Raw genomic sequence first — 9,849 nt, 5'->3', positions numbered from 1 at the left:
CTGTCAGTATCATATTTATTTATCATATCTATCTATATCTATAAATATTGAAGTTGTGAGTTTACCAGGTTATTGGGTTCAGAGGGTCTAAGCTGGCTGAGAAGTTGGTCATCTAGGCAAACACATACCTACTAAGTCCAGTTCTGGACCAGCAGACTGCAGGAGTTCATTTGGGATTGCTGATTGTCTATTATCATGACCAACTTGACTAAGCTAGTTTTTCAGGACGGTCATACTGGTTGACCAGTTTGATCAACCTCATCTTGCTGGTGGGCCAGGTGAGATCATGCAGGTAATAATTAACCATGTTGAGCTAAGAGGTTCCTGAAGAGCTCTGATACGTGGAACATTGTGTAAATCTGTAAGCCTCTCTCTGCTCCTGCATTGGACCTACATTGACCAATAGTTAGACCTTTCACAGTAAAAGCAGGGCTCGTCCGGGATTTGAACCCGGGACCTCTCGCACCCAAAGCGAGAATCATACCCCTAGACCAACGAGCCATGTTAGAGAAGGGTGTCTGCTACCGTTTTCACTGCTGCCACGTCACATGTTGCACCGTTGTTAGATCTATGGTTGTCGTGTGGGCGCCACCTATCAGTGGAATAGTGTTGTTCCACCAGCTTGTTTTTAGGGCTAGTAAACTCTCCTGCTGCAAAAAAACAAACAAACAAACAAACAGCTAATGACACCACACCTTTGTGTTGTAGCTGGTGTCAGATGATGTTTGATGATCAAGGTGTTTGTAATTCAGGGGGAAACATCCCCAGTAAGCCAGCAGGTTACACTGGATAACCACACTGGTCTTCAAGCTGGTCATAGACTATTGATATGGCTGGTTGACCGGTGTGTCTGTGCCTGAATCAGGGTCATTACTGCCTCCTATATGAAGCTTAGAAAGGTAAATCTGAAACATCTGAAACGAGCAGTGGATCTGCAGGAGAACCTGAAGAGCACAGTTTTGCTCTATGGCTCCAGTCAGGGAACTGTGTTTATTGATGATCAGGGTTTTGGGTGTTAAAAGCAGGGCTCGTCCGGGATTTGAACCCGGGACCTCTCGCACCCTAAGCGAGAATCATACCCCTAGACCAACGAGCCAGATGATGAAAAAGGGTTTGTAGTTTTCTCCAGAAGTTTTGTGATTGCCACGTTTCAGCAGTTTGAGTTCTCGAGTTAGATTCTTGTAACTAGAGCTCCATCTATCGGTAAGAACTGAGAAGTAAAAGATGTGGAAAATCAGGCTCCTCGCTTCTACAGCCAGTGCACAATTTCACATGGGATTGAAGGAAAAAACCAAGAGAGAAGAAAGATAATACACAAAACCCCAAAACTCAATAATAGCAGTTTCAAGCAGAATTAAAAGCCAAATAATGAGACTGAATTTAAAAACAGACCGAAAAGTAAATAAATAAATAAATAAATAAATAAATACTGCAACAACAACAACAACAACTACTACTACTACTACGAGTACTACTACTAAAGTCAAGTCAGATTTATTTGTATAGCGCTTACAACTGTTGTCGTCACAAAGCAGCTTTACATAATTAGTAATTAATAAAAGACAGAGACAGAGAAGAAATAACGTAAGACATGAAGGATCAAAGACCCCCAGTGAGCAGCCAACAGCGACAGTGGCAAGGAGAACCTCCCTCAGAGCTGGAGGAAGAAACCTTGGGAGGAACCAAGACTCACAAGGGGGACCCGACCCATCCTCCTCTGGTGAAAACTATTTAAACATTAATGATAAACATTACCAAACCAGATACAACAGATAGGTAATAGTGGTGATATTAATAGTGGCAGATAGTTACGAGTCCATTTAGGTTTTAACATGGTCATTAAATAGGTAGCAATGGTAGACGGCTGAGCCGCTGGTCTGCTATGGGTGGTGGTGGGTGGGGGGCCTGCTGGTTGGACCGGTGGGTGGCAGCCGGTCTGACGCAGGTAGAGGGGACCTCAGTGGGCAATCTTCCAGCAGGTCGGGCTGGGTGGTCATTTACTGTGAGAAGGTAAAAAAAGAGAGAGTTAGTTCTGAGATGAATTTTATGAAGGGCAGAGAATGTTGAGCAGTATCAGATTGTGTCTGACGACTCCAGCAGGTCTGACTATAACATCATAATTAAAAGGAGAGAGCCAGAAGGTAACACAGACACGGGAGCTCCCTGAAAACGCCTGCATCTAACTGCTCCACCGTCCACAAACCTGAGGGATCGCAAGTAAGCAGCGCGACGACAGCTCCAGCATCTCAGTGTACTACAATTACCTGTGTCCACGAACCCCTGGACCTGCAACCTTTATCTAAGGGGAAACATTAATTACCAAAAGCTTAACTTAACATATAAGTTTTCAGCTTAGATATAAAGACTGAGACTGTGTCTGAGTCCCCAACATTATCTGGAAGGTTATTCCAGAGTTGGGGGGCTTTATAAGAAAAGGCTCCTCCCCCTGCTGAGGTTTTCTGAATTTTGGGAACGAGTAAGAGGCCAGCACCCTGAGATCTAAGTAGTCTTGATGGTTCGTAATATACTATAAGATCCTGCAGGTACTCAGGAGCGAGGCCATGTAGGGCTTTATATGTTAATAGATGAATTTTGTAATCAATACGGGATTTAACTGGGAGCCAGTGAAGTGCTGATAGAACTGGACTAATATGGTCAAATTGTCTAGTTTTAGTAAGGACCCTGTCTGCAGCATTTTGAACCAGCTGAAGTTTATTGAGGTTCCTGCTGGAACAACCTGACAAAAGTGCATTACAATAATCTAGCCTTGAGGTAATAAAAGTGTGTACTAGCTTTTCTGCATCTTGTAGAAAAGAACTCTCACCACTGCTACTGCTACGACTACTACTACTACTAGTACTACTACTAATAATAATAACAATAGATAGAACAGTGCAATTCTTGAAGGACATGCAGGTCACATTGTGAGGTGGGACAGAAGGGGTAGTCACCAATAATAATGAAGGGACTTCCAGTGATATAGTAGTGATATTCAGAGTTCTGTAAGAATTACGGCATGTTTACTGGTAGTAAACATGCCGTAACTAGTAGTCTGGGTCACAGGATAATGTCAGGGACAGATATACAGAAATGAGCTGCTTTCTTCCAATCCCTGGGGGGCTCAGGTTGTTTTGGCAGTCAGGTTAGATGAGGATTGGAAAATTGGGTTTTTGGGGCTGTTTGATTCTTGTCCTTTGGTTTGGCTTAAGCTATGGCCTATGCTTATAATAATAAGAAATATAATAAGATCATGATAATAAGAATAACAAGAATAATGATTATTATAAATTATTCCCACTCAGCCCCTTTGGATAGCATATAGCTAAGCTGGTAATCATAAAGATTTAGCTGAGCAGAAGTTCTGGTGTGGTATAAGAGGTCATTAATAAACTTCCTTCAAGAGATGAACTGTTAGCTGCTCCCAGTTTCTCACTGCTCTACAGTTCCAGTCTGCACACAAAAAGGCAGGGCTCGTCCGGGATTTGAACCCGGGACCTCTCGCACCCTAAGCGAGAATCATACCCCTAGACCAACGAGCCAGATGATGAAAAAGGGTTTGTAGTTTTCTCCAGAAGTTTTGTGATTGCCACGTTTCAGCAGTTTGAGTTCTCGAGTTAGATTCTTGTAACTAGAGCTCCATCTATCGGTAAGAACTGAGAAGTAAAAGATGTGGAAAATCAGGCTCCTCGCTTCTACAGCCAGTGCACAATTTCACATGGGATTGAAGGAAAAAACCAAGAGAGAAGAAAGATAATACACAAAACCCCAAAACTCAATAATAGCAGTTTCAAGCAGAATTAAAAGCCAAATAATAAGACTGAATTTAAAAACAGACCGAAAAGTAAATAAATAAATAAATAAATAAATAAATAAATACTGCAACAACAACAACAACAACAACAACAACTACTACTACTACTACGAGTACTACTACTAAAGTCAAGTCAGATTTATTTGTATAGCGCTTACAACTGTTGTCGTCACAAAGCAACTTTACATAATTAGTAATTAATAAAAGACAGAGACAGAGAAGAAATAACGTAAGACATGAAGGATCAAAGACCCCCAGTGAGCAGCCAACAGCGACAGTGGCAAGGAGAACCTCCCTCAGAGCTGGAGGAAGAAACCTTGGGAGGAACCAAGACTCACAAGGGGGACCCGACCCATCCTCCTCTGGTGAAAACTATTTAAACATTAATGATAAACATTACCAAACCAGATACAACAGATAGCTAATAGTGGTGATATTAATAGTGGCAGATAGTTACGAGTCCATTTAGGTTTTAACATGGTCATTAAATAGGTAGCAATGGTAGACGGCTGAGCCGCTGGTCTGCTATGGGTGGTGGTGGGTGGGGGGCCTGCTGGTTGGACCGGTGGGTGGCAGCCGGTCTGACGCAGGTAGAGGGGACCTCAGTGGGCAATCTTCCAGCAGGTCGGGCTGGGTGGTCATTTACTGTGAGAAGGTAAAAAAAGAGAGAGTTAGTTCTGAGATGAATTTTATGAAGGGCAGAGAATGTTGAGCAGTATCAGATTGTGTCTGACGACTCCAGCAGGTCTGACTATAACATCATAATTAAAAGGAGAGAGCCAGAAGGTAACACAGACACGGGAGCTCCCTGAAAACGCCTGCATCTAACTGCTCCACCGTCCACAAACCTGAGGGATCGCAAGTAAGCAGCGCGACGACAGCTCCAGCATCTCAGTGTACTACAATTACCTGTGTCCACGAACCCCTGGACCTGCAACCTTTATCTAAGGGGAAACATTAATTACCAAAAGCTTAACTTAACATATAAGTTTTCAGCTTAGATATAAAGACTGAGACTGTGTCTGAGTCCCCAACATTATCTGGAAGGTTATTCCAGAGTTGGGGGGCTTTATAAGAAAAGGCTCCTCCCCCTGCTGAGGTTTTCTGAATTTTGGGAACGAGTAAGAGGCCAGCACCCTGAGATCTAAGTAGTCTTGATGGTTCGTAATATACTATAAGATCCTGCAGGTACTCAGGAGCGAGGCCATGTAGGGCTTTATATGTTAATAGATGAATTTTGTAATCAATACGGGATTTAACTGGGAGCCAATGAAGTGCTGATAGAACTGGACTAATATGGTCAAATTGTCTAGTTTTAGTAAGGACCCTGTCTGCAGCATTTTGAACCAGCTGAAGTTTATTGAGGTTCCTGCTGGAACAACCTGACAAAAGTGCATTACAATAATCTAGCCTTGAGGTAATAAAAGTGTGTACTAGCTTTTCTGCATCTTGTAGAAAAGAACTCTCACCACTGCTACTGCTACGACTACTACTACTACGAGTACTACTACTAATAATAATAACAATAGATAGAACAGTGCAATTCTTGAAGGACATGCAGGTCACAGTGTGAGGTGGGACAGAAGGGGTAGTCACCAATAATAATGAAGGGACTTCCAGTGATATAGTAGTGATATTCAGAGTTCTGTAAGAATTACGGCATGTTTACTGGTAGTAAACATGCCGTAACTAGTAGTCTGGGTCACAGGATAATGTCAGGGACAGATATACGGAAATGAGCTGCTTTCTTCCAATCCCTGGGGGGCTCAGGTTGTTTTGGCAGTCAGGTTAGATGAGGATTGGAAAATTGGGTTTTTGGGGCTGTTTGATTCTTGTCCTTTGGTTTGGCTTAAGCTATGGCCTATGCTTATAATAATAAGAAATATAATAAGATCATGATAATAAGAATAACAAGAATAATGATTATTATAAATTATTCCCACTCAGCTCCTTTGGATAGCATATAGCTAAGCTGGTAATCATAAAGATTTAGCTGAGCAGAAGTTCTGGTGTGGTATAAGAGGTCATTAATAAACTTCCTTCAAGAGATGAACTGTTAGCTGCTCCCAGTTTCTCACTGCTCTACAGTTCCAGTCTGCACACAAAAGGGCAGGGCTCGTCCGGGATTTGAACCCGGGACCTCTCGCACCCTAAGCGAGAATCATACCCCTAGACCAACGAGCCAGACGATGAAAAAGGGTTTGTAGTTTTCTCCAGAGGTTTTGTGATTGCCACGTTTCAGCAGTTTGAGTTCTCGAGTTAGATTCTTGTAACTAGAGCTCCATCTATCGGTAAGAACTGAGAAGTAAAAGATGTGGAAAATCAGGCTCCTCGCTTCTACAGCCAGTGCACAATTTCACATGGGATTGAAGATAAAAACCAAGAGAGAAGAAAGATAATACACAAAACCCCAAAACTCAATAATAGCAGTTTCAAGCAGAATTAAAAGCCAAATAATAAGACTGAATTTAAAAACAGACCGAAAAGTAAATAAATAAATAAATACTGCAACAACAACAACAACAACAACTACTACGAGTACTACTACTAAAGTCAAGTCAGATATATTTGTATAGCGCTTACAACTGTTGTCGTCACAAAGCAGCTTTACATAATTAGTAATTAATAAAAGACAGAGACAGAGAAGAAATAACGTAAGACATGAAGGATCAAAGACCCCCAGTGAGCAGCCAACAGCGACAGTGGCAAGGAGAACCTCCCTCAGAGCTGGAGGAAGAAACCTTGGGAGGAACCAAGACTCACAAGGGGGATCCGACCCATCCTCCTCTGGTGAAAACTATTTAAACATTAATGATAAACATTACCAAACCAGATACAACAGATAGGTAATAGTGGTGATATTAATAGTGGCAGATAGTTACGAGTCCATTTAGGTTTTAACATGGTCATTAAATAGGTAGCAGTGGTAGACGGCTGAGCCGCTGGTCTGCTATGGGTGGTGGTGGGTGGGGGGCCTGCTGGTTGGACCGGTGGGTGGCAGCCGGTCTGACGCAGGTAGAGGGGACCTCAGTGGGCAATCTTCCAGCAGGTCGGGCTGGGTGGTCATTTACTGTGAGAAGGTAAAAAAAGAGAGAGTTAGTTCTGAGAGGAATTTTATGAAGGGCAGAGAATGTTGAGCAGTATCAGATTGTGTCTGACGACTCCGGCAGGTCTGACTATAACATCATAATTAAAAGGAGAGAGCCAGAAGGTAACACAGACACGGGAGCTCCCTGAAAACGCCTGCATCTAACTGCTCCACCATCCACAAACCTGAGTGATCGCGTGTAAGCAGCGCGACGACAGCTCCAGCATCTCAGTGTACTACAATTACCTGTGTCCACGAACCCCTGGACCTGCAACCTTTATCTAAGGGGAAACATTAATTACCAAAAGCTTAACATATAAGTTTTCAGCTTAGATTTAAAGATTGAGACTGTGTCTGAGTCCCCAACATTATCTGGAAGGTTATTCCAGAGTTGGGGGGCTTTATTAGAAAAGGCTTCTCCCCCTGCTGAGGATTTCTGAATTTTGGGAACGAGTAAGAGGCAGCACCCTGAGATCTAAGTAGTCTTGATGGTTCGTAATATGTAATAAGATCTCGCAGGTACTCAGAAGCGAGGCCATGTAGGTCTTTATATGTCAATAGATGAATTTTGTAATCAATACGGGATTTAACTGGGAGCCAATGAAGTGCTGATAGAACTGGACTAATATGGTCAAATTGTCTAGTTTTAGTAAGGACCCTGTCTGCAGCATTTTGAACCAGCTGAAGTTTATTGAGGTTCCTGCTGGAACAACCTGACAAAAGTGCATTACAATAATCTAGCCTTGAGGTAATAAAAGTGTGTACTAGCTTTTCTGCATCTTGTAGAAAAGAACTCTCACCACTGCTACTGCTACGACTACTACTACTACGAGTACTACTACTAATAATAATAACAATAGATAGAACAGTGCAATTCTTGAAGGACATGCAGGTCACAGTGTGAGGTGGGACAGAAGGGGTAGTCACCAATAATAATGAAGGGACTTCCAGTGATATAGTAGTGATATTCAGAGTTCTGTAAGAATTACGGCATGTTTACTGGTAGTAAACATGCCGTAACTAGTAGTCTGGGTCACAGGATAATGTCAGGGACAGATATACGGAAATGAGCTGCTTTCTCCCAATCCCTGGGGGGCTCAGGTTGTTTTGGCAGTCAGGTTAGATGAGGATTGGAAAATTGGGTTTTTGGGGCTGTTTGATTCTTGTCCTTTGGTTTGGCTTAAGCTATGGCCTATGCTTATAATAAGAAGAAATATAATAAGATCATGATAATAAGAATAACAAGAATAATGATTATTATAAATTATTCCCACTCAGCTCCTTTGGATAGCATATAGCTAAGCTGGTAATCATAAAGATTTAGCTGAGCAGAAGTTCTGGTGTGGTATAGCAGGTCATTAATAAACTTCCTTCAAGAGATGAACTGTTAGTTGCTCCCAGTTTCTCACTGCTCTACAGTTCCAGTCTGCACACAAAAAGGCAGGGCTCGTCCGGGATTTGAACCCGGGACCTCTCGCACCCTAAGCGAGAATCATACCCCTAGACCAACGAGCCAGATGATGAAAAAGGGTTTGTAGTTTTCTCCAGAAGTTTTGTGATTGCCACGTTTCAGCAGTTTGAGTTCTCGAGTTAGATTCTTGTAACTAGAGCTCCATCTATCGGTAAGAACTGAGAAGTAAAAGATGTGGAAAATCAGGCTCCTCGCTTCTACAGCCAGTGCACAATTTCACATGGGATTGAAGGAAAAAACCAAGAGAGAAGAAAGATAATACACAAAACCCCAAAACTCAATAATAGCAGTTTCAAGCAGAATTAAAAGCCAAATAATAAGACTGAATTTAAAAACAGACCGAAAAGTAAATAAATAAATAAATAAATAAATACTGCAACAACAACAACTACTACTACTACTATTTGTACTACTACTAAAGTCAAGTCAGATATATTTGTATAGCGCTTACAACTGTTGTTGTCACAAAGCAGCTTTACATAATTAGTAATTAATAAAAGACAGAGACAGAGAAGAAATAACGTAAGACATGAAGGATCAAAGACCCCCAGTGAGCAGCCAACAGCGACAGTGGCAAGGAGAACCTCCCTCAGAGCTGGAGGAAGAAACCTTGGAAGGATCCAAGACTCACAAGGGGGACCCGACCCATCCTCCTCTGGTCAGAACTATTTAAACATTAATGATAAACATTACCAAACCAGATACAGCAGATAGCTAATAGTGGTGATATTAATAGTGGCAGATAGTTACGAGTCCATTTAGGTTTTAACATGGTCATTAAATAGGTAGCAGTGGTAGACGGCTGAGCCGCTGGTCTGCTATGGGTGGTGGTGGGTGGGGGGCCTGCTGGTTGGACCGGTGGGTGGCAGCCGGTCTGACGCAGGTAGAGGGGACCTCAGTGGGCAATCTTCCAGCAGGTCGGGCTGGGTGGTCATTTACTGTGAGAAGGTAAAAAAAGAGAGAGTTAGTTCTGAGAGGAATTTTATGGAGGGCAGAGCATGTTGAGCAGTATCAGATTGTGTCTGACGACTCCGGCAGGTCTGGCTATAACAGCCTAATTAAAAGGAGAGAGCCAGAAGGTAACACAGACATGGGAGCTCCCTGAAAACGCCTGCATCTAACTGCTTCACCGTCCACAAACGTGAGTGATCGCGTGTAAGCAGCGCGACGACAGCTCCAGCATCTCAGTGTACTACAATTACCTGTGTCCACGAACCCCTGGACCTGCAACCTTTATCTAAGGGGAAACATTAATTACCAAAAGCTTAACATATAAGTTTTCAGCTTAGATTTAAAGATTGAGACTGTGTCTGAGTCCCCAACATTATCTGGAAGGTTATTCCACAGTTGGGGGGCTTTATAAGAAAAGGCTCCTCCCCCTGCTGAGGATTTCTGAATTTTGGGAACGAGTAAGAGGCAGCATCCTGTGATCTAAGTAGTCTTGATGGTTCGTAAAATGTAATAAGATCTCGCAGGTAC

The 9,849-nt window shown here is 42.6% G+C and overlaps 5 non-coding genes across 5 annotated transcripts; all 5 read right to left on the bottom strand.

Annotated features, from left to right (window-relative positions):
• Positions 1–429: 429 nt before the first annotated feature.
• trnap-ugg (transfer RNA proline (anticodon UGG)) lies at positions 430–501 on the bottom strand. The gene has a single exon. It is a non-coding gene; the product is annotated as a tRNA-Pro (tRNA).
• A 523-nt stretch (positions 502–1,024) lies between these two features.
• On the bottom strand, positions 1,025–1,096 carry trnap-agg (transfer RNA proline (anticodon AGG)). The gene has a single exon. It is a non-coding gene; the product is annotated as a tRNA-Pro (tRNA).
• A 2,371-nt stretch (positions 1,097–3,467) lies between these two features.
• On the bottom strand, positions 3,468–3,539 carry trnap-agg (transfer RNA proline (anticodon AGG)). The gene has a single exon. It is a non-coding gene; the product is annotated as a tRNA-Pro (tRNA).
• Positions 3,540–5,923: 2,384 nt separating this feature from the next.
• trnap-agg (transfer RNA proline (anticodon AGG)) lies at positions 5,924–5,995 on the bottom strand. Its single transcript has one exon. It is a non-coding gene; the product is annotated as a tRNA-Pro (tRNA).
• Positions 5,996–8,342: 2,347 nt separating this feature from the next.
• On the bottom strand, positions 8,343–8,414 carry trnap-agg (transfer RNA proline (anticodon AGG)). Its single transcript has one exon. It is a non-coding gene; the product is annotated as a tRNA-Pro (tRNA).
• Between the last annotated feature and the right edge of the window lie 1,435 nt (positions 8,415–9,849).

Source organism: Salminus brasiliensis, chromosome 3, assembly GCF_030463535.1.
Source record: "Salminus brasiliensis chromosome 3, fSalBra1.hap2, whole genome shotgun sequence".
NCBI classification, from domain to species: domain Eukaryota; kingdom Metazoa; phylum Chordata; class Actinopteri; order Characiformes; family Bryconidae; genus Salminus; species Salminus brasiliensis.
This window is presented reverse-complemented; position numbering and strand designations above follow the sequence as displayed.